At 39.6% G+C, this 25,563-nt stretch overlaps 1 protein-coding gene across 2 annotated transcripts in view; it reads left to right on the forward strand.

Moving 5' to 3' along the window:
- The first annotated feature begins 5,597 nt into the window (after positions 1-5,597).
- akap6 (A kinase (PRKA) anchor protein 6) overlaps positions 5,598-25,563 on the forward strand; it is a 208,912-nt gene continuing 188,946 nt past the window's right edge. For both annotated transcript variants that reach the window (XM_019260384.2, XM_019260387.2), the window contains exon 1: positions 5,598-5,986. The gene's annotated coding sequence lies outside the window, so the exon portion shown is untranslated. The remainder of the gene's footprint in view (positions 5,987-25,563) is intronic.

The raw sequence follows: 25,563 nt of genomic DNA on the forward strand, positions 1-25,563 counted from the left end.
TCCCACAAGTGCTATCTGCAGATATATTTTGATCATTTATGAATCAAAAATTCCAGGTATTTGCTGGTTCCAGCTCACTAGAGCTTGATGTTTGTGTTTTATAGACTTCTAGGTCTTATATCCTCTGTGTTTTGGTCAGACATAACAAGATATTAAAAGCTCTCACTCTGGATAATTTGCTAAATTCAAACATTCAAACATTCAAACATTAAAGCCAAACACGGGTAAAATATTTTTGTTTTGTTTTGTTCAAAAGGTCATACTGAAGGAAAGAAATGAGGCCTGTCTTTAACACGGACACAAATCTGATTTAGTGAACTTTAAGGGGCACTTTGAAGGGGACACGTGTTTGGAATGGGACCCGCTGCAGACAAATGAGACATCATTTTTTTTTGAGATGTGAATGAGAGGGTAAAGGGTGTGTTAAAGGGGATAAATATTCAGAATGGAACGTAGCCAAAAACCCATTTTAAGGTTTTATGATGTGGGACTGAAGAGGACGTTGGAGGGCACATTGAATGGTGAGAGTGGAACAGAGCCAGGAGCTCCCTGATCGACATGCTTAAATCTTTTTTTGGGGTTTGGGATTTGAGGGTGAGGAGGGAGGTGGGGGATTCAGCAGCTGCTAGATAATAAAAGATTAAGCTGTCCGTCTGTAGTTTTTCATCAATCAATCAATCAGTCCACTTGTTGTTTTTGTTTTTTTTTTAAATCATTTTGTCAATAAGATCTGCTCTCATACAGTCACACCGGTGTACAAACCAACTGACTTTAACGTCACCCGCTGTGTATTATAGTAAATAAAAATGATTTTCAGAAATGAAAAAACTCTAAAACCAGTTTTTTTTCTGTTTTCTCTCCATAATGTTTCCAAATAAAGTTTCTTTTTTTCCAAAGCTCCTTCAAAGTCTCTTATTTCTTATACTGTATATGCAGTGTGTGGTAAAAACCCCCCCACTCTGAGTGTCAGCGTTACCTTCCAGTAAACGCACTCAGACCCAAGAACGAAACCAGCGGTGGTCAGTCTGGCAGTGAATACAGTAGCCTACTGAGGTGGATTTCTTCACTACTAAGAATCCTTCTACCAGGAAAGTCTGTAAAACTAAAAGAAAAAAAAAATCAGCATATATATTGTATAAAATATGATCCAAGTTTGACCAAAATCACTGAATAAAGTTATAGAGTTGTGCTTTTGTACAGTAAGCAGTGAGGCCTGGCCATAGATGACTGCAGCAGTCCTCAGGATCACTCATAGACTGTATCAAACAGGAAGCACTCTGCTCCGGCGGCGTCAGAAGAGAGAAAACGTTTGATTGGATGTAAAATTAGTACACGCCCCCCAGTGCAGGATGACATCATCAACAAGTTTTTATGATTTATCAGGAAATGACAAACTCTAAAATATCATGAAGAATACCTGTGATTGAAACACTGAAGTCTAGGTGTTATTTTCGATCAGTCTGTACGTCGAGCAATATATAAAATGTGGAATGACATTAGAAACATCACTAAACTCTATTGTCTCTTACACTTTATTACCATCCCAGATAGATGACTGTAATTCACCTGTCTCAGAAAGTCATCTCTGGGTGTTAGAAAAGGTCCAGAATGACAACTCTCATCACACCCATCTAATCTATTTTAGTAACTGATGAGGAGCCTTAAAAAAAAAAAAGATCTCTCTTTAGGTTTATTTAAAAATGTTCAAAGAGGTGAAGTCTCACGGGCTACGGTGACTGAAGGCGAACTCCCTGTGTGTTTTTATTGAGGTCCTACACTTAATGGTTCTTCAAAAGGCTCTGTGGTTCCACAAGGAGCCACAACCAGTTGAAGAACCTCTTTATTTAGAAGATGGTTCATCACAGACTTTATGTAAAGCACGAAAGGTTCCTTATTTTTATTGACTTATTTGGTAGTGGGTAATAGTATGAAATTCAGGCTGCAGCTCATGATTATTCTCTCAATGAAACTTTCAATTTTGGTCGATAAAACATCAGAAAACAATTTTTTTTTTAAATATCTGTCACAATTTCCCAAATCCCAAGAGGACATGTTGAAATGTATTGTTGTGTCTGACAAACAGTCCAGATCCATAAAGAAATTTCTTTATTTCTAAGTTTCTTTAAGGCTCCTTTCTACTGTTTGCTGAAATGCTTCTTCAAAGATCTTCTTCATAAAAAGGTTCTTCTATGGCAGGGTTGTCCAAACTTTTTCTAAAGACGGATTTGACAATGTGAAGATGTCCAGGGGCCAACACTAACATTTAAAAAATGAAAAAATTACCAATAAAAGTTACATACAAATGCAGTGTCTCTAACAATTTTTATTTTTACTCTCTTCTTTCTTTCACATCTGGAGTCAGATAACAAAGAATAAATTGTATGGAATACGTTAAACTTGCATGAAGTTGATACAAATCTTAAGAACATATTCATTTCAAACATGACTTATTATGAGTAATGCAAAGTCTGTTAACATTTGAGTTTAAAAAATAATACTATGGCTCAAAATCATTCAGAAAGTAATATTTTGTGTCACGTCCACAGGTACATGACACCAGCAGTTATGTCCTTAAATCTTAAAATGCTTCATTATGTCAACCAAAAAAGCCAAATCTTCCAGCCATACAGTGTCTGAAAGCCTAACAGGCCATATATAATATATTATAAATATGAAGCTTTGGGCCTCGCATGAAATCTGCTGTGATTGGCCCCCGGGCCGTACTACTGGCATCACTCAGAAGAACCATTTCTGTTTCCAGTTAGCACCTTCATTGTTCTGAATGTCGGTGCAATAATCGTCTAATAATAATAATGATAGTCTTGCAGTGGATCTGAGCGACCTGCTCGGTATAGTAATATGTCTGAGAGAGTCAGTGATTTAAAAACTAATTACAGGATCTGAAAATCAATTCTAAAACTAATCTGTCTTTACAGTGGTTCTGTGTGTTCTCCCCGTCGATGAAGTTCTTGTGGTCGTGGCAGTCTTATGTTTAGAAACACTAAAGAGTAGAAATATTTATTTTCTGAGTATGACAAAGATTTACAGTTTGTAGTTTGTGCTGTTAACAGATGACTTCCTGTCTGGTGCTCAGAGGGTGACAGGCTCCACCTGGTGGTTAAACTCTGAACTGCATGGCACAAAAAAAGTACAAAACCGATTCTCATTCAAATGAAAATACACGGTAAAATAAAAATAGTCATGATGTCATTGGATTATAATCAGTGATACGTGAATGAATGAGAGAAGCAAACTCAGCATGGATCTTTTTGTTCTAGCTTTGACTAAACTATATTTCATTATTTGTTACATTCATATTATTATTATGTATTTAGTTATTTGTCTATTTATTAATAAATTTCAATGTATTTTATTTTATTCTTATTATGTATTATCTAGATTTTTTTGTGTTTGTGTTATGTGCAAATTGTTATTCAAATATTCTGTGCTTGATTAACTGAATGTGTTTATCACTGCGAGAAAATCCTGATCAGAGACTTGGGGGGCCCGAGCCAATCCCAGCTGACTTTGGTACACCCTGAACAAGTTCACCCACCATAACCTGCACGTCTGCAGGACTGTGGGGGGAAGTCGGAGTACCTGGAGAGAACAGGGAGGACATGCATCAGGCCTTACTCGGGGTCAAACCACGAATCTTCTTCCTGTGATGTGAGACTGCACCATCATTTGTAATAATACATAATCTTTTTTTTTTTTTTTTTTTTTTTTTTTTTTTTTTTGCTGCTGTTGAGATTTTGTATTTATCTGAATCTGCAAAAATCAACTAAAGCTGTCAAATAAATGTAAACGTATAAAGTAACAGTAACAGTACAGCTCCAGATTGTACTTAATGAATAACATTCAACACATTTACTGTATTAAAATTATGAAAGTGGATCAAGAGAGTTAACGTGATTCTGCCAGATTGACAAACCTCTATGAGCATTAACGTGGTTAAACACAGAGATGGACCTCCATAATGAGACAGCTGTGTCTCTGCTGTGCTCACTGTGCTCATAGTGAAGACAGACAGAGGATTTCATCTTAGTGTTTCACATAGCTGCAGCTGTTTTATGATGTCGACTCTCCTGTCATGCGTCAGCAGGTGGCGCTGTGCATCAGTTATACTGTATGTGTTTCTAAGAAAACCTGAACGTGTTCATTTCAGAGCAGATTTATTGCCAGTTCATCACCTCCAAGGAGTTTGCTTTGGTACATTAGAATAAACATAGTATAAAAGAAGTAAAAACATAATATAGGTTATAACAATAACCTGTTCAAAAAAATGATTAAAATATATAGAAATGATAAAAGAGATTTTAAGAAGCATTTCACAGGATTCATTTGAAAAATATTCCCAAAGTGCAAAATCGAGATGCATCGATTCAGGATGAATTTAGTTATAAATATTTAAAAAATACTTCAGAGTTTAAAGAGAAACAAAAGACATTTCTGAAAAGAATTTTAATACCAACACTTATAAAATATTCATACATAATAAAAATAAATCAAAAATATACTAAAAATCGATCAAATAAAATTTAAAAATAAATAAAAGTTATATACACTGTATGGATATACATGAATCCATGTATATATATATTTTAAAGAAATAATTATGCTGTATTGTACTGAAATGCACATACACTGTAATATAGATATTTTCTAGGATACTATTTCTCCGTCTGTGCCCCAGGCCTGAAAACACTAACACTCCCCCGGTGCTCTGAGCTCACGGTCTGGGCAGCCCGGCTAACAAACTGAGCTAACATTAGCTAACAGCAGCTACAGTTGTCAGCAGTTTACTTCACTGTCCATCAGGAAACTCTGTAAATCACAGAGAGTTGAGGCGGAGCAGCTGGAGGACATCAGAGGGAAAAGCAGAAAAGATTTTCTCCATAAAATATGATCCAGTTTCACCAAAATCAGTCAAATAGTTGGTGGTGTGTGACTTAGTGCCGCAAAGTGTTACGTACTTCTCCTGACCCGAAGCCCAAAGTTGCATAGTGTGAAAACAGACGTACGAATGACAGAGACACCATTCATCTGATTACAAGTCAGTGTAGCATCAACAGGATTTAACAGATGTTACTTTATGAGGGAAAAGTTACACAGTAATGTTAAACATGTCGTGCTGGTTCGTGCTCAGTGTTTACAAGTGAAGCATTTAAATGTTTAAATTCTGGTCCCATCTTTGAACAGCAGGAGGCGTCTGTACAGTGTAAAATTTTAATCAAACTGTGATGTGTAGTAATGCAAACAATGGGGATGATTCACAGCTCAACAATGGTCATGCAGAATTAGAATTGAATTTTTGTTCCCTTAAATGTTCTCAGATATTTGATTTAGCTCCATATATATCCATATATGTATTTATTTATTTGTCTGGAAACCTTCTTACATATCTGAGTATTCAGATATATTCTCTCTTCTTCTTCTGCACTTCTAGGAGCCGTCAGTTGGGGGCGTCGATGACGTCCTGTCGTCCCTGTGCAGCATTTTTCTCCTCCGGCACAGAAAAAGAGAGAGCAGCTGCTTCTCACATCCTTTGCTCTGTCATCCTCCTCCTCCCCCCTCCTCCCCCTCCTTCTCCTGCAGGAAGGGGAGCACCACACCCTGTGAGCCAATCAGAGCTCAGCTCCACCTTCTCCATCACATCATCTCAGTTTCCAAGGTAACAGGGCACCCCTCTCCCTCTCTCTCCCTCGCTCTGTTTCCATACTGAAAGGTGCCGCATCATCATCCTCATCCCTCCCATCCGTCCATCCCACCCGTCCCAAACTGAGCTGGTGGCTAGTGTAGCGTTAGCCTCCTCTCTGTTAGCATCTCTCTCTCTCTCTCTGCAGTGAGGTTGCCACAACATTAAAGGCACCTCCCTCCCTCCCTCTCTCTCTCTCTCTCTCTCTGTCTGTCTGTTCATCCTCCAACATCCGACACTCAGGAAGGAGAAGATGGACTAAAGCAGCAGGAGAAGAAGAGAGATGCGGTACGTACTGCTGAAGCTCCTCTGTGAACCCTCCTTCCTGTTTTGTGTATATGAAAGAGGGAAGTGTGTGTGTGTGTGTGTGTGTGTGTGTGTGTGTGTGTGTCAAGCCTAATCCTTCGTGGAATGCTGATTTAATGAGGCTGTTTGATGCTAACGCTGCCAGGATGATGTGAGGAAAAGATAAAGAGAGACAGAAGCAGAGGGAGGTGACTCCCAGTGTGCCCCTCTCTCTCTCTCTGAGCTTTTGTTATGGAGGCCTGCTCTGCAGAAGAGCTCGCTCTGCCTGCTGCATACAGAAAGAGGCCAACACCTCTCCTCCTCTTCTGTTCCCAGTCTGCTGCCCTGCTCCATACTGGGCCGTCTTGACTGCTGCACTGGACTGGTTTGCTCATGTCGTTCCAGCATGTGAGGGCAGAATGTGTCGGTTTGTGATCGGTGTTTACCAAGCGAGTATTTCTGACCCGATCTCAGCTTTTCTCAAAGTTCGTATTTTTTCCGAAGTTTGCTTGTACGATGCAACGTTCAAAAGCAAAAGTGTGAAGGCGGGGCGAACGGTCTGCTGTCACAGGGAGAGGAAGGGAAGCAATTATTGTACAAAACGCTTCCAGCGATGTTGTTTGTACTCACCCTTCACACAAAGAGTTTGTGTGAAGGGTGAACAAAGAGTCTCCGAACGCACCTGACCGGTAGACCTTTGTCGTGGCAGACATCACAACAGAGACCAGAACCTTGTGCTTTTCTTGCTATGACGTGACAAAAAGTCTGCTGTGGGAAGAAGGTCCATTGCAGCTGAATGCTGGTTTGATTGTTGGATTGTCGTTTTCAGGAAGTTATAAACATTTTATTGGGTGCAGTCAAGGGTTCAAGACGTCGTACTGATTCCTGATAACTGCTGAGTGAGAAACAAGATCAGACAGGTTGAAAACAAACCAGCAGTTAATCCTGATTTTTAAGAGTGAGCATACCTGAAATGTTTCCTCAGTTCTGTTCACGTTTGTGTTTTTGTGTTCATGAATTCCAGCTGTTTCCAGACTTCATGGTGCTGATGATAAATAATATGACTGCAACTTCAATATTCTGTGTTATGTTTTGATTCTTGTGTTCAGGTCCTTCAGTTTGACTGAAAAACCTTTCAGTGATAATGTTGATCGATGAGTCACATGGATGACGGCATGAACTTTTTCTTACTTAGAACTTTTCTACTAATTTGAATGTGACAAAGCACATGGTCTCATACTTCTGAATAAGTTGATCTATTATATTTTAAAGCAACATTACATAGAAATCTTTAGTGTTGTGATTTGTGTAATTCCACTGTAGTAAATATGGACAGCTGTACATGTGTATTTGTTCTGATTACATTACTTATGATCCAAAACTAGCGAGTTGACAACTTTACAAGGTCAACAACAGCAGACATAGCAGCAGCTAATATTACTGAGTAGTCCAACAGCAGTCAGCCCAGCTCGGCGTCTGTCTTTCAGCCTTTTATTTCACCAAGCTCTCACCAACCACTAAAAGTCAGTCCCACATTTACTCTTCCTCCGTCAACGTCCTCTTCAGTCTCTTCTCCTCTGCCATTATGTCCATAGAGGCTGCTGAGCCCGGTTACATGGCCTGCACAGCTCTGAGCTAACTTTAGCTAACAGCAGCTACAGTTGGCAGCAGTTTACTTCACTGTCCATCAGGAAACTCTGTAAATCACAGAGAGTTGAGGCGGAGCAGCCGGAGGACATCAGAGGGAAAAGCAGAAAACATTTTCTCCATAAAATATGATCCAGTTTCACCAAAATCAGTCAAATAGTTGGTGGTGTGTGACTTAGTGCCGTAAAGTGTTACGTACTTCTCCCTGAGCTGTACGAGTCCTTGTTTACCTGAATCTCTCTGGAGGAGGAGGAGGTGAGTGCAAAGTCAGCATGACTCTACACATTCATGGGAAAATATCAGGTTGAAATAAACAGGAATTTCCCTTTGATGTTTCTGTAGAGGAAGTTCACTGTTCATCAGCCATGTCTATTGTTGCTGATCAGAGGCTGGGTGGGGCAGGCTTTGACCTAATACATGTCTCTGTCATTAAATGGACCAGGCATCAAAGAAACTTCCTGTCAGACTACTCTTCACACAAAGTGACTTTCCTCTTAGCAGCAGGAGACAAACATCCTAACAAACTAGAAGAGGATGTAGTGAAGGAAAGAAGGATGTAGGGACAGACTAGGGTCTGCAGTTTCCACTCAACTATCTCCAGGGCTGGTAAACTGTGCTGAGAGGCCACAGGGCAGCGTAGATATCAGTGGAAAGACGAGGAAGGTTAAAGTGGGTGTTCTCATGTTACAGATGGTTTATAGGATTAAATGTGAAACGATCTCCCGTGCTGAGCGTCTAAACCCAAGTCACTCTTCTCACAGCGTGACGGCACTGACGAACGGTAACCTGATTAGACTGCACGTTAGTCATTCAGGAAGTTGTAGCTGGTTTGGCAGACATGATGATGCTCTTAGACGTGGAGTCAAAATCCCACCAAGCTGCTCCACCAGCATCAAGTGAGGTTAGTCTCCATGAAGTTAAGAAATGGTATTTCAGTGAATTTCCTGATGGGCCAATAGCTTTAGCTTTTGCAAAAGTAGCTACCTGCCAAATAGCTGCTTCTATGGCAATCTGCCATTAGCAGGCAACAAAACCAGTGGACCGGATTCAAGCACAGCTCATACCAACAGTGAATAACGTTCAACAGACTTTACTAGTGAACTGCTAACTGTCATTAACTTAGACATGTAGCTAACAGAACTGACTCAGCTTTGGTATGCCAAGAGTCAAACCTGGCAAAAGACCACCTCAGTAGGGTACTGTATTCCCTGACAGACTAAGTTTGTGATCGGTCCTGGGTCAGGCCATGTCCACTAGAAGGTCTGTAACAACTGTATAAAGAATAGACAGAGCCCAAGTGATGTCACCTATGGGTTTCCGTAGCACTGTTTTGAAACCAGTTCATCTAAATAAGGCAAAGACGAGGATCACCAGCGGAATTAATGATGCCTGGGAGCACTAATGAGCCATTTGTAATGGCATTTACCTGTCAATCAAAGCGTCCACACTGTTAATTCTGCATAACTTTAAGCCTTAATATAATGTGAACAGGTGAGTTGTATATAAATTCACCCTCAGTACAGTTGTCATGAACGGGGAAATTAGCTATAGAGACCAAAACAGTTTTTTGTACCAGGCTGTAAACATGTTTATTTCTGCTGCGAAGTTGGACATTTGAACATGGGGACTAATGGAGGCTGACTCACTTCTGGAGCCAGCCTCAAGTGGACGTTTAAGGAACTGCAGTTTTAGCACTTCCGCATTGGCTCATAGCACCAGCTGCTGTGCATGGCAGTGGGGCTGTAACGCATACTTGCTATTGGCTACTGTGAACGCCAATCAATATCCATGACAAGTCTCTTCACATCTGACTGTTTTTACAGGAAACACGTAAAAATGAGGTAAACAGAACTCTACTTTCTGTTTCAATGGAGACTTTAAGCTCAGGGGATGAAAAGTGGCTAAAGAGCAAGAAAGCTTCTCTATGTTGCAGCATTAATTATAAATTAAATGACTAAAATGCATAAAAATAGTTTTTTTTAAAAACGACTAAATTAAAGTAAATATAACCAGATGGGCTTTGAGCTGCCTCTTCCAGGTGTCTGTTGGGAATACCAGCTTGAGGTCTGGAGACTTACTGAAGAGTTTACAGCTGCTTCTAACCAAGTGAAGCAGAAAAATAAGCCTCCTGCATTAATGCCAATCATCTGGTCTGAAGCAAAGTAAGTGTGTCAACGAACAGCAGGAGAAGCTTCACTTTGATAAAATAACAGATATCCTCTGCGTCTGTCCTCAACCAAACCTTCAAACTGTTCCTCTCGCTGAAATAACAGCTGCCAGTAACTGTATTTTCTAAATAAAACACGGAGGAGGTCTTCTCATTAGAGCAGACGTCATGAAGACATGTTGGAAGGAAATAGAAAGGATGGTAATTTTACAATGCACACTTTTTCCAGTGACTGACTGAGCAACAAAAAAAAAACATCCATAAAATGAATAACAGAAAAATATGAAGTATGTGAATATGAAATGATATGAAATACTAAATAGCTAAAGCTGCTGTTTACTTCCTCATTTTTACATTTTGTCTACCTTTCAGTGAACACAAACTAAATGCAGCCCCTGGTCAGTCTGACAGTAGCCTGCTGAGGTGGTTTTCTTGCCGGGTTTGGCTGCTGGCAGTTTCAGTTAGCAGCAGTTAGTTATCTGATCCAGTTTAATCAAAATCACTGAATAAAGTTATAGAGTTGTGCTTTTGTACAGTAATCAGTGAGGCCTGGCCACAGATCACTCATAGACTGTATCAAACAGGAAGCACTCCGCTCCGGCGGTGTCAGAAGAGAGAAAGCGTTTGATTGGATGTAAAATTAGTACACGCCCCCAAGTGCAGGATGACATCATCAACAAGTTTTTATGATTTATCAGGAAATGACAAACTCTAAAATATCATGAAGAATACCTGAAAATACTGAAAACATGACTTTGTGTCACTGATTCAGACACTGGAGGACAGAGGACAGATGTGATAGAAACACTTCAACAAGTTTAACTTCATCTTTAATCTGTAACCTCCAGCGTTTATTCTCTGCTCTCCTGCCTGCAGCTTTCATAGTAGAGATGGATAATGAGACTCGTGCTGGATCTCCCAGTACAGATGGACAGACTCCCTCAGGATCAGGTGCAATTAGCCAGGAGCTACTTGTGTTGACTGAAGTCAGTTCAGGTCACGTCCATTTGTAAATAAACACATCTGGAAGTGTTTAATAGCATTATTTATATCCCAAAATGTTATTTATAATATCTAGTGAGCATCTTACAGATTTGACTGATGAACCGTGAACATATTCAAGTCTTTTACTTTTTCTCTGCTTGCTCGTGTTTTTGAGTGACTGGCACACAGCTTCATGTGCATTACAGCACTCTTCACAGAGCTCATATTCTACATATGTACAGTAATCTGGATTTGTGATAACTCCTCTTTGTTTGAATTGAACCCAGAAATGATTCTTAGGCAGCTGACATGATGAAGTGCATGCTGGTTCGGTCTGTAGCCTCGACATGTCCACAGTTTCTCCCTGCAGAGCCGACGCCCTGCATCCCCATCAGGGACTGAACAGTGAGGAGAGAGAGGCTCGAGATGATGCAGCAGGAGGTTACAGTTAGCCGCGTCATCTTAACTTCCTGTTTCAGATAAAAAGAGAGCAGAAAATCTTTAGTCTACTGATTTAACACACCAGTAAAATGTTCTAAAAGTGGTTAAAGCGCAGGTGTATTCACTCGTTTCTTACACACTGACTCAGTACATCAGTCTGCATGAAAAAATAATGCCATCTCATTACTGTGGCAGCAATAATCAATATAAGATGCTTTTAATCGCAGTAATCATATGTACTTCCCCGTTCTGCCAGGACAGCAAAGCTGCATTAGTACTACAGTGTAGACTGAACTGTGTTTCAGCATTGTTTCACATAGAAAGTTTTGACTAATGATGAGTCATGTTTTATAAAATAGAAATAAAAGTTCATTCTTCTATCGAATCATCAGCTTCTTTTACTGTTAAACTTAGTTTGGGTGTACATGTTAGCAGCGCCGGTCCTGGCCACATTTGCGCCCTGGGCGCAAATGTAAAAATCAAACATTTCTAATATTATTAGAGTTTGGTGTGCTCTCTTCACCACCAAACATGAAGCACATGACAGACGGTGAATTAACAGTATTTAGAGTCTGTGTTTAATTCAACGTGTATCTGATCCACCAACCAGCTCTTATTTTAGTGAGAAATCATCATGTTTGAAACGGTTCACCTCATTCCTACGCTTGTCTACACTTAAATAACACTAATCTAATACACAAATAACACTGGTAGAGAGTTGTTGAGTTGTTAAGGCAATGAACTCTAAACTGTAAAGTTTGTACAGAAACACAGTTTATCTTTATGGATTATAGTGATGCTGAATTGACGGTCAGACTGTCGACATATGACGTCCTTTATCGCGTGTTTGTAGAGTGATGTGTTTTCATGGACACGTAATGAATTGTTCAAATGTCATATTTCTTAAAGGGGGTTTGGTGTCACAGGGAGCTTTAGTTTAATTCAAACAGATAATGTGTTTATTTTTTAACGTTCTGCCAACGCTACAGAAACATTAGGTAACTGTTAAGTATGATAAGGTTGTCTGACATTAGTTTTTAGTTTGATTATTGGTTGTGTATTGATTACTAAAAGTGGCTGATGGTGGTTGATGCTAAGAAGTGTGTTTTTTTAACTACTTCAAAATATGTTCATCTTTTTTACAATCTAAGATAGATGACAAACATTAATGTAACGTTAATTTAGAGTTAATATTAAAACCTGTAAAGCCCTTTAAAGTCTCAGTGCTGTAATTCTCTATATCGGCACTCATGAAACAACTCTTGTCCAATCAGATTACTTGGTCTGAACTAACTGTTGTATAATTAATGTTATATACTAACTCCATTCAAACCCAGTGTAACATGTTAATGAATGCTCAGAGAGACCTCTGATTCAACAAGAGGCCAGAGGGCCCCCCATCCTCCTTCATCATACAATAGAGCTGGGAACTCAATCAGCTGTGAGTGTGTGTGTGATCACCCACCATCCCCCCATGTTGGAATAAATCACCCACGGTGTGTGTGCGTGGGGTTGAAATGGGTGCCACATGATGAGGTTCAGGTTCAGGGTGATCCAGCTCCTCTTGAGAATAGTCCACTGTAACCTGAATATGGGGGATGGTGGGATGTTGCATTTGTGTTCATTTCACATTTTCTCTGACACCGTGAATCCAAAAATATGTCCTAACTGCTGATTTTAATTCGGATTTTATTTCACTGACAATGACGACACCATCTTTCTACACCGTGTACCACCTCAGAAAACATCAGGCTCTGCAAGTAACACCATTAAAATCCAGTAGTGTAGGTTAACCCTGATCACACACTGGTTTATTCTTGATAAGGATATTATTTATTGTTGACTGTTTGTTGAAAAGAACCAGAGCAGATTTGATGGAAAAGAGGTATTCCTGATCCACACCAATCTTCCTAATAGTTGTCACGCTACATGTATGACGGTGACATATTGAAACAAACCTACAGAGATCTCAGTTTATTTTCATTCGAATGTTGTCTTAGTTTGACACTGCAATATGTTTTTAAATTGATTTATTTAATTTAAAAATGTATTTCAGAGATTTCTCCAAGTGCCATGACAGGAAAGTTGTGTACCTCAAATGGAAACAGTTTCAGAAGCAGTGGATTAAATGATATATCTGTCAATATTTGGGGCTTTTGAGCCTTCATTTAATAGTGGCAGCTGAAGAGTGACAGAATCTAACCCAGACTACCGCGATAAGGACTGAGCATTTGTACATGAGTGCATGCTCAACCAGGTGAGCTACGAGGTCAACTCTTGTATTTCTTTGGCCTGTTGTTGTGGTGACGCTTCGGCCCGTCATCTCATGATGTTGCTGGATGGACTCACTGAAACTGGGAACTTAAATATGTGGTTTGTTTTCAGTTTGTCTTTCCTTTTATAGATTTTATAGATTTGATAGCTGCTGTTTGCCAAAATGTTGAAACGTTTCACTTAAACCAAAATTTTGCCCAATAACAGAGTGCTGAGGTTTTATATGGAGCTAGATGGTACACAATTTGTCAGCCTATCTTGGTAATCTTAGTACTCCATGCTGTCAGTGAACTGTTGTTAGCTTGTTGTTGACTCTTGTCTAAAGGCGTGGACGCTTGTTGTTCACTGAAGTTGACCTAAGGTGTGGACACATGTTATGACCAATTAATAGAATAGAATAGAATAGAATAGACTAGACTAGACTATACTAGAATAGAATATCTTTATTGTCATTATGCAATGCATAATGAAATTTAAAAGCCATAATCAACTGATGATTTGGGCATGACCACCAGTTGGACCGGTCTCTTCCACTCTGGGTCAGTTGGTGTCTGCAGATAAAGTCGTAGTGTTTGATGTGTTCAGATCCAGTTGTTGCTGGTGATTCTCAAGATTTTTTAATCCTGTTCAACCAGTGACATCATTTGTGAGTGGCCTGGTGTAGTTCCCTCTGTTATATCTACAGTCCTACTCACCTCCCTCTCCAGGACGTCAAACTCACACACAACACTTCTCGCAGGATTTGCGGGGGGCGTCCACCACCAGAACTGTCGTGGTTACTGACCTGTCGCTCAGTGTATCGTCAGGTTTATGTGTGGTTTGTTCAGCCTTTGTAGCTTTTAGCTCATCTCCAGGTTGGTCTCAAGCTTTAGTTTGATGCTCGCAAGGTGCTTGCAAGACATCCAGCTTGTTGTTAGCTTATTTAACCTCCTTGGTCAGGTTAGTCTGCAGGATGACAAGCAAACAACTTTAAAATGCTTGTTTTCTGAACAGAGTTCAACTCGATCAGGCCTCTATGCTGACTTCATATAACATATTTTCACTAATAACCAGGTAGTCCTCCATCAGTCTCCTTTACTGTCTGGTCTCTGTATTAATTTGAAGTTGTATCATGGAGCTCTGGGTGCCCACAGATGGCTACAAGTGGAGGTCACGTTACAGGTTGATGAACCAGAGTGAAGATAAATCCATCCTTGTTGGCGGTGAACGGCTCTGGATCGGAGTGTTTATTCCTCTAGAGACTTTACCTCTGCCTGCAGGTTTCTCCTCCAAACTCCCTGAAACTCAGCAGCTGTCTCAGTCCAGTCCTCCCTAGAAAACACACGACTATTGTGACTATTCATGTCTTTACATTGACTTTGTATGAAGAAGTGGAGATAATCTGGGAGGTGTAATGTTTTCTTGTTCCTTGTTCTCCTTCATCTTTTATCCTCTTTTCTGCTCACTTATAATCTCTCTTTTCCTCCAGACTCGTGACTGTCCCTGTCCCCTGTTCCTCTCTTCTCACCTTACATGTTCCTTTTCTCCTCCATTCCTCTATTTTTCCTCCTCCCCATTTCCTCTTCTTGTCGTCCATATTTTGTCTCCTCTCTTTTTTCTCCTCTTATGCTCCTACCTTTCTTCTATTCAGTTTCTTCCCTGGCAGCTCCTTCCTCCTCCTCTTCTCTGTCTGTATTGATAACATCTGCTCAGACCTCGGGGTGTGGCAGCGAACACTCAGTCCTGGTTCCTGTTTCTGACTGTCACTCAGTTCAGAGCCAGAACCACTGCATCTGGACAACTCCACACAGCTTGATTGAATAAATTTAATTGAACTCTCTATCTATTTTTTAAATTATTAAAACAATTAAATGCAATGTCATTTCTAGACCACAGCAACACATACACACATGTACTGTCTGAACAAGAGGAAATACATAGATAAGAAAGAATTTAATTTAATATTTCATTTAATAGAAAAGAATATTAATAATAATAAGTACTGATGAATGAATATGTGACCAGACATACAGACAGTGAAGTACTCCAGTATATGGCTTGATTAGGACTCATATGTGAGCCTTTCAGTCCAGATAGAGGCCTCTCTAGTCTGGTTTAATCAGCCGGCTGGTGAATCCAAAATTGAACATCATCACCGTGTTTTCTTTGTTATTGACAGGAAACGGCGCTACGAGGAAATCACCTAAAGACTGCGTCGAAGGATTTTCTGATCGACGTAGATATTGTCTTTAGTCAGTGTGGCATCGTAAACTAATGGTATTTATCATTTGTCAAGACATTTAAAGATGTCTCAGTGTGGTTCATTGAGCAGTGCTGTAGTGGTTTGTTATTTTCTGTACACCCAGCAACACATTTGCAGCCATGTTGGTTCAATCAGACAGTCTGTGTGACGGAGAGGCAGCGAGGCCAATATCTGTGGAAAATAAATTATTGAACACGCACAGTCACACACACACACACACACACACACACACACACACACTCACAGAAATCGACCAGTTATCTGACAAAATGCAGCAGGCCACCGAGCCTGGAGTGCTGACTCCAGACCGGCAGGTTCGGTGGAGCTCAATGTGGCTTTGTGTCCAATTCAGTTTTATTTATACAGCTCCAAATCATAACAGAACTTATCTCCTGACATAGAAAGCAGGTCTAGACCGTACTCTTCGTAATCTTATTTACAGAGACCCAACTATTCCCACCACAAGGAAGCACTTAACAGTGGCAAGGAAAAACTTCCTTTAAGAAGCAAAAACCTCGAGCAGAACCAAGCTAAGCCAAGACTAGATGCTGGATTTGAAGTCTTGCTAGTTGATGAAATCAGCTGTTTTCTGCCCTTTTTAGGACTTCTGCCACCAACACGACCCAGTTCAGAATGCATGAATACCCATTAACTCTTACATTGTCCGCTCCAGTCCTGGCACGACACCGGCTCCGCTGCCCATCAGCATTCCCCCGCAACCCGGGCTGGAAAACCTTCTCTTCTTTCCAGTGGTCCCAAACTCCTGTGGTACAAACATTAACACTCCCGGTGCTCTGAGCTCACAGTCTGGGCAGCCCGGCTAACAAACTGAACAGCAGCTACAGTTGGCAGCAGTTTACTTCACTGTCCATCAGGAAGCTCTGTAAGAGAGAGAGTTGAGGTGGAGAAAAGCAGAAAACATTTTCTCCATAAAATATGATCCAGTTTCACCAAAATCAGTCAAATAGTTGGTGCTGTGTGACTTAGTGCCATAAAGTGTTACGTACTTCTCCTGACCCGGAGCCCAAAGTTACATAGTGTGAGAACAGACGAATGACAGAGACACCATTCACCTGATTACAAGTCAGTGTAGCATCAACATAATTTAAAGTCTCTTAGTTTATAAGAGAAAAATTAAACAATGTGGATTTAAATTAAATGTGCAAAAAATTGTAATAGCTTTGATATGATACAAACAGAGTGTAAGATGTAACACATTTCCTGGACAAAAGAATCAATCGTAGTGCGAGAACGTCCTTTGGTTTGACCTTTCTCTCTCTGTCTGCAGTAATACCTTTTTATCAGCTCAGTCAGATTCTGGAGAAAACACAGTGAGTGTTTCAGTGATCAGCTGTGATGGAGGGATGTGGGACATTAATCTCGTATCAGATGACTGAAACTGTTCTGCAGAATGAGTTCAGCTCCGAGTTTTTTTTCCACATCGCTTTGTTTCTGATAACGTCAGCGGGTTTGTAAGGAAATACTAAGCTGTAATATTACCCATAATTACATGGGCGGGAAGGCATGGCCTCTACACACACACTAATGGTTTGGTCTGGTCCCGGTGGGAATCCAGACTGGAAAGTGAAGAGGAGGTAATGGATGGATATAACGTGAGTAATTATATAAAGGTGTGTACGTAAAGTATGTGTAGCCTCTGTGTGCCTCTCTGTAATCAATTGATTAATTGATCAGTGTGTCTGTGTAAAAGCCTGTTAAGTTAGAACCAGACATGAACTGTATTTTATATTCTCCTGTTAGTTAATTTTACACTTCCTGTCGGCTGTTTAATATAAACTGGGTCATTTAGTCAGAAAATATGATGAAGGATGAAGGAATTAAATATAAGAAGAAAATAAATAGTAATAATAATATTAGTCAGTGGAGATAATGAAAATAATTTGTGCAGAAGAGAAAATTCAGCAGATTAATGATAAAAATGAATGTTAAAAATTAAGCATATCATTGTCATTCATTTATAATGCTAAAGAAAATAACATAATCCCCCGAAGCAAAGCAAACCAGTTATTTTTTCCCAACATAAATTATTGTTTATTGTTAGTTTATTGGACTGAACTGAGGTGGGCTGAATGAATTCTGGTTGCTCAAACAAGACACCTGTAACAGCAGAATTAACACTCTTAATTCTGCATAAATTTAAGCCTTAATATAATCTGGTGAGTTGTATATAAATTCACCTTCAGTACAGTTGTACAGACCAAAACAGTTTTTTGTACCAGGCTGTAAACATGTTTATTTCTGCTGTAAAGTTGGACATTTGAACATGGGGACTTATGGAGACTGACTCAGTTCTGGAGCCAGCCTCAAGTGGACGTTTGAGGAACTGCAGTTTTTGGCACTTTCGCCAAAGTTGCCGCTTGGCCTCGTCTTGTGGATGATTCAGGTAGACTCATTACAGACCTGCAACTGCCACAAAAACAAACAAATTTTCACAAATGACAAAAAATGTAATTATATTATAATGCACCTGCTTCATCTTTAAATGTATTAACATTTCTATGAATTCAGCAAAGAACATATCATTATGAAGCTGGTAATCATGCTTCTAGTAACTATGTAAACCCCTTGTTATTAGTGCATCTTTTTTAAATGAATATTAACAGTACTTTGAAATACAGAAGATTTGATTTCAATGTGAGGAACCTGCAGTTTTTTCAGCCCTGAGCAGTGTCTGCAGGTATTCTGTCAGGCTGTTAAAGGCAGTCAGAAGGTGGGGGCGACCTCATTTGTAACCAGAGCGTCTCATGGCAAAATGTCTGCTCGCTGCTGGCCATGAATACCTCTTTAATCTGGATTTTGGTAGTGACATCACCTCGTCCATCCTTAGGAAAATTATGTTCTTTCGCTTTATCTAAAACACATTTATGATTATTTTAAATCCACTTAAATTGAAAATTGTTAACAACCTTTTGATGACAACAGAAAAAAAGAACCCATGGCTCTGATTTTATTTCATATACACAGAGAGTTCTCAACAGATTATTCTATAATCATAATATTTAGTAAAATATTAATTTCAGTAAATTTTTCCCCTCTGCTGCTCCTATTCTCCATCCTTTCTGTCAGACACGTGATACAGACAGAGACAGAAGGAAAGATTAACGACCAGCAACAGAAGATCCTCCAACACGTCTTTCTCCCCTATGATACATTATTCATACTGGGGCTGGGCTGGTGGACCCCTGGGACCCCCAACGCACACACACACACACACACACACACACACACACACACACACCCTGTTATTCTTCTGTGACCGCAGTCCATCTCGTGGCTGTATTTTCTTTCTCCACATCGACCTCTTCTTCGTTTATTTTAAGTCCAAGTGTCACAGCGACGCCCTCTCCTCTCCTCTCCTTCTAACATTAACAGTCACAAACAAGCTACGGTCTGTTGTAAATGATTTATGACGTTAAGTCGGCTGAGAGCTGAGTTCACCCTAAATCCTGTGGGTGAGGGTGTGGCCAGTGGAGAGCTAGTTGTGTCTGGTGATGCTGCCTGCCTCACCTTCACAGAGGAGGATAGGATATATGTAACGGAGGAAGGGCAGATAAACCTGTTTGGACGATTGATTTTCTGAAAAGCATCTCTAGTTTCTGTATATACCTACACCATCCTGGAGTCCACAGGAGTAAAAGTAAAGCATAAAATACCTAAATATGTAGGGCACGTTGCTTGCAGAGACAAATGGACAGCAAAAATATAAACCTAGATTTCTATGTAACAACCATAGACTGTACAGTACATGGATATAGTCCCTGTGATGACACCAACAGGTTTCTGAAGGGTCACTGAAGCTACCTACCAACTAATCTAGAATCGGAAAAAACATGGATTGTCAGGAGAGTTGAGGTACACTAAATGGACTGTAAATGGACTGTACTACGCCTTTCCGACCACTCAACGCGCTTTACAGTACGTATCTCATTCACCCCATTCACACACATTCATACACTGATGGCATTGGCTGCCATGCAAGGTGCCAACTGCTCATCAGTTTTAGGCGCTAACCATTTATTCACAGTCACATTCACACACCGATGGCACAGCCTTTGGGAGCAATTTGGGGTTCAGTGTCTTGCCCAAGGACACCTCGACATTTGTTTGTGTTTTTTATGCCCTGATCTTGATCCAAGTCCTTAAATATTGGGTATCTGCTGATACAGACTCCAATATATTATTTATATGTACCTAAATGTTGATTAAATTTGTATCTGACATATTGAAATAAGAGCTGTAGCTCACCACAGTCAGCCCACTTTATTATTATTTACAAGCTGCTTGATTAGTATGACATTAAAGAACAAAACTTTTTTATTATTAAATCACTAATTTGCTACTCAATCTGTCTCAGGAGGAAACATCTCCAACTAAAGAAAGCCAGGACTTTTCAAAGATAAAACAAATCAAACGTCTAAGCTTCGCTTCATCTGTAGAATGTGCAGCATCGCGATTAAAGTGGGAGAAACCCTTTTTCTCTGCGTCACTCTGTGATTCAGCTGATAAAACAGATGCTGTGTTACATAAAAAAAACGTTTGTGGTGTTGCTTTAATCTCAGCTTTAATCTCTCAGAAGAGAGATGAATCAGATCCCATGTAAACACTACGTCTGACTCCAGTCTGCTGATTCACAAACAGTCGTGAGGATTAGACGTACAGTAACAGAGGATGTTAAACAAGATGATCTCTGTGACATGTGCATGATGTCGGATGGAGTGTTTAAAAACGCTCAGCTGAGTTATGCAGGTTAAAAATGCATGTTTGTAATGTGATACATGTGTAATGCACTGACATCACATAAAAAGACCAGACAGCGTTTTAACTAAGAATGCTGTGCTGAGGATCGCATGTACCCAACCTGTCCTTGCACCAAACTTTGTTGACTTGATGTTTCTAACACCAAAATGGTCCTTTACTTCAGTAGATAACTTAAAATACGCCTGTTTCTGATTTAACCAAAGAAGCCAACATTCTCAAATTTTAAACGTCTCAACTTTTCTGGATTAAGACTATTCCAAAGTGAAACTTTTTTCAGCCTATTTTTCCCATGTTTTGTGTCTAACTGACTAATGACAACCATTTTTGAAATCAGTCCAGTATTGGGTGAAAGTGCTACAGCCAGCAGCTATGAAAAATGTATAAGTCTTTGTGGCAATTGTGAACCTTTGCATACGTTCACTAAACTGGCTGTAAGGTGAAGCTAACACTGAAAGACTACGTCCAGGTTTTAAACTGTCTATGGTTCATGACATGATAGCAACTTAACTGTGATGATAAAAGTCATTTTAATTGCCACCTAAAGTCCCCCTGAAACCAGGTATATTTTGTTCTAAACTTTAGACAGGGCCATGCTAGCTGTTTCCCTCTGTTTCCAGTCTTTATGCTAAGCTAAGCTAACTGCATCCTGACTCCAGTTCTGTGCTAAACACACTCACACGAGTTTCTTTTATTTTGTGTCATGAAATGAAGTGTCATACATCAAATAATAAAATAAGTAAGACCTGAACAGTGTAATCCTGGCTAACAGCTACAGATGTTTCCATGATAACTGCTCAACTGAGTCTGGTAGCTTTAACCAGAGTGATATAAATGCTGTTTCTGCATGAACAGAAAAAAAATGATTGAGTTTATTGATGCCACATCAGGGAAATTCACTGTTTACAGTTATACACCTTTCAAATATACAGATATTCACGATGGATCTTAACAGAAAGGTTAATCTCTGTTGGATCATTTCCATAATATTGTCACACACTTATAATTACTAATATTAAGAATTCTCACTAGTAGTTAATAATAATAATTGAAAAAAAAAACACTTTTATTGGACACGCTGTACATTGACGGTGTGCAATTTCTTTTTAGCACCTCAACATGAGCTTACATCATCCAACCATTTACTCCTGCGTGTATATACTGTATATATGTGTGTATGCATGTGTATAGTGCTCACGTGTCAGCCTGCATCCCTGTTGGCATCTCTGCAGGAAACTGACCCATTTACTGGACACTGTCTAATTAAATCATGAACAATCGGCTGTTGTGTCAGTATAGAAGGAAGGTCGGGGGGTGGTGACATAACATCGCTTTGTCAACTCCTCCTGACATTTAGAATAATAAATTTTAAAAAAGTCTGTCATGACTATCACATCTTTGTTCTGTCAACAAATCCAACCAAAAATGTTTAAGTGTAAACTGAACTAAACTGAACCCCTGACAGACTCAAACATTTACTGATCAATTTCAGGATTTGTTGATGAAACAACATTAAACACAGCTGTGTGACAGGCTGAGCCACCTGTCAATCACTCCAAACAGCCGCTCGGTAATGACGTATTTTACCATAGTTTCTTGAAAGAACGTGATATGTCTAAACGAGACTGCGTTATTTACTTCTCCTAACCCGGAGCCCAAAGTTACATAGTGTGAGAACAGACGTACGAATGACAGAGACACCATTCACCTGATTACAAGTCAGTGTAGCACCAACATGATTTAAAGTCATATATAAATGTTTTGTTGAACAATCATCACCTCATGAAAGCTGATGAAGAGAATTATTGTGTCATGTGATCATGTGTCACAGATCTCAGAGAGATCGATCATCATTTTCTCATTTCATGTCCTCCTTCTCCTCTTTCCTCCTCCACCTCCCCTTCTCTGTGGTCATGTGGTCGGTGAAGTCATGGTGATGCTGATGATGTCAGGTCTGTTTCTGCCCGCTGACCTCATCCTGACATGCCTCACAGACAGGAAATGCTTCTCTCACACAAAGTCTAATGCTTCAAGGAAAGAGAGTTTGTTTCTAAAAAGGATGGTGAGGAAATCTAAGAATATGAAAATCAAGTCGATAAAGTCTCAGCTGTACAATAGAAATGTTAATAGACTGAATCCACTTCATCTGAACATCCTGATGTTTTTCTCTCAAACTGAAGTCCATTTGAAGGATTTCATCAGTAAGTTCTGTGAAATCCTTGTTGAACTGTGTTGATTGATATTAATGATGTTTTCAAACATGCAGCCATTGAACATTAATGATCAGCTCAGCCCAGACTTTATGAACATTAACGACGGTGTCTGAGCAGCCGAGGACGCTCTTTTTAGATCAGTGTCTTACTGCTTTGGGGGGAACTTTGGTAGTCAGCATAAGTATTTTTGGATTATTAAAACTGAAAGATCCACTTACTCGTAGAGATGTCACAAAGGTTTGGTTTGGTACCCAGGCACATTTCAATCCAGCATCTTATTTTGTTAATGGATACTTCAGGAAAATCTCAAATGAACAGATCTCAAATTACGCTGCTGAATAGTTACTGTAACAATTATTAGGGCGTGTCTTCAGTGTGGCCCCAGATCGAATCCCAAAGGTTGCACTGGGTTGGACTTCATCAGGGAACAGGAAGCAAGGTTGCCCACCTTGCTTCCTGTTTCCTGATGGAGAAACAGCTAACTGTGCCAGCTAAGTTAAAAGAGATGGACCTAACATGGGGTAAAGATTCAAGAACCTCAGTGGTCTGCTAAAAAGCCCTCGAAATGGAGAAACAAGAAATTGAACCAAGAGGAAGGAGGCCTTGTAGCCATAAAGAAACCACCAGAACATTTATTCTAGATGTTAGACTGGATCTGTACTAGCTACAATAAATCCTGTCTTTACTGTACTCCTCTCACTTTAATGATATTTACAGTACGAACATTTTACTTTCATATACAACCTATGAAATGGAAATAAAAACAGAATGTAATAATTTTCAAATCCTTTTAAACCTTTATTCAATTGAAAACAACAGCACAGCAGCACAAAAACGAGATATTAAATGTTTAAACTGATAAACTTTCATGTTTTTGTAAATATGAACTTGATGCTGCAACCTGAGAAAACACTGTTTGAAGCTTCCATAGGTAAACAGGTTAATCTGTCAGAGGTGATATTGTCATGATCTGGTAGAAAATAGAACAAAAGAACAACGTTTCTCAACACACAATTTGAATTAATTTATGGGTTTCGTCAACTACAATCCAGAATATGATTAAAAGATTCAGAGAATCCAGATAAAATCAACAAAACACTGAATGCCCGTTACCTTTGACATTTCAGGCAGCGCTGCATTGAAAACCCACATGACTGTATAAAAGACATTATATGGGCTCAGGAACACTTCAATTGTTGTCAGTAAACACAGTTCACCTCTGCATCTAAAAATGAAATTAAGACTTGACCATGCAAAGACAAAAACAGATATTAACAACAAACTGCAGACTTCTCTCAACCCGAGCTCATGTAAAATGAACTGGCTGAAAGTGGTCTGACAAGTCCATGTTTCAATGTCCATGTTTCATCATAAACATGTCCTCTGGACTAAATTTACACTCTACAAAGCGGTTATACAAATGATAATTTCCTTGAATGGATGACTGAATTCTGGTGTCCAGTTTGGCTTCATGCAAAGATCCTGATCACCTCATGTCATTTTCAGCAGTCAGAACCTCCCAGTCAAACTTCGATTCTCAATATGTGAAGCTCATGAACTTCATAGTTTTGGATCAGGGCCTCCAGTATTTAGATACAGCAGCTCTTGAAAATGAAGGTGTGCCAAAGTCAGTAAACTACATCTGATATTTATTAATGATGCATATGCTGTTTTGTAAATGTGATCAGATCTGTTTGATTGGCAGACATCAAATACGCACATGCTGAGCAGGTGGTCGTATATCAGATGTGAATGGCCTCCTTGGTCTTTATTGTCTTCATTGTGGACAGCATGTTCATGCCTCACCTCTATCGTCAGATGAACTGGGCTGAACTGGGTTACCGTCATTAATACCGTCAGACAGGTTGAGTTCATCACTGACTGGTTTTTGTTGTACTGCTCTACTGACATCATTTCTGTGCTCCAGTGCTGCTGCTGATCAATACAGATCCTGAGTCAGCCCCGCACTGCAACACTGACTGCTGCTGCTGCTGCTTACTGTGTGTGTGTGTGTGCGTGTGTGTGTGTGTGTGTGTGTGTGTGTGTGTGTGCGTGTGTGTGTATTATTTAAACAGAGCAGTATATGGGGAACATCTCCATTGTTTACAAGATAAAATTGTTTAGATACAGAAATTTCACACAGAAGGTTTGTCCTTAGTTAAAAGATGATTTATTCTTGACTGCTGATAGTCAGCTGTTGACAGTGATTGGTGTATTTCAGTATCCTCCCATCAGTTTTTTCTGTATCGCAGACTGCTGTGTATCACAGACCATTGTTATGGACACAGTTCTGATCATAGACTCTGGATGACAGCACAGAAAACACAATAAAATATTTTTTTAATTAACAAAATAATTTAAAGATATTTATTTACAAAGTAGCCATGGTATAAACATGGTAATGTACAGCAAGCTGTTAAATATTGCAGAATAAACCGTGACAGGTTGATGCAAGACTTAATTTCATTTCAAGTTTTGGAGTATTTTGTTTCATATGTTTTAAATGAATTTATTTCATTTCAGTGAATCCTTCACGTACCATAGTTTGAGAAAATGAATGTACCTTTTTGCACACTTGACATTTATTTAAACTTTTTACATTGGACAAGACGTTGTTGGTATTAAAGCTGCAGACAGACTGAGCTGGTTGCATATTTCATTCAGAGAAAATAGAATATGAATAAAGTATTTTATTTGTCTGTTCCCTGTGACTGGTTAAAGGTATTAAAAATGATTTAAAGCTGCAGCTGAGTTAAAGGTTGTATAAGTGTGTGCGTGTGTGTATGAGAGTGTGCGTACGTGCACAGTGCCATGCTGTGACAGCCTGCATGTCTGA

Source organism: Larimichthys crocea, chromosome V (genome assembly GCF_000972845.2).
Source record: "Larimichthys crocea isolate SSNF chromosome V, L_crocea_2.0, whole genome shotgun sequence".
Classification (NCBI taxonomy): Eukaryota; Metazoa; Chordata; class Actinopteri; family Sciaenidae; genus Larimichthys; species Larimichthys crocea.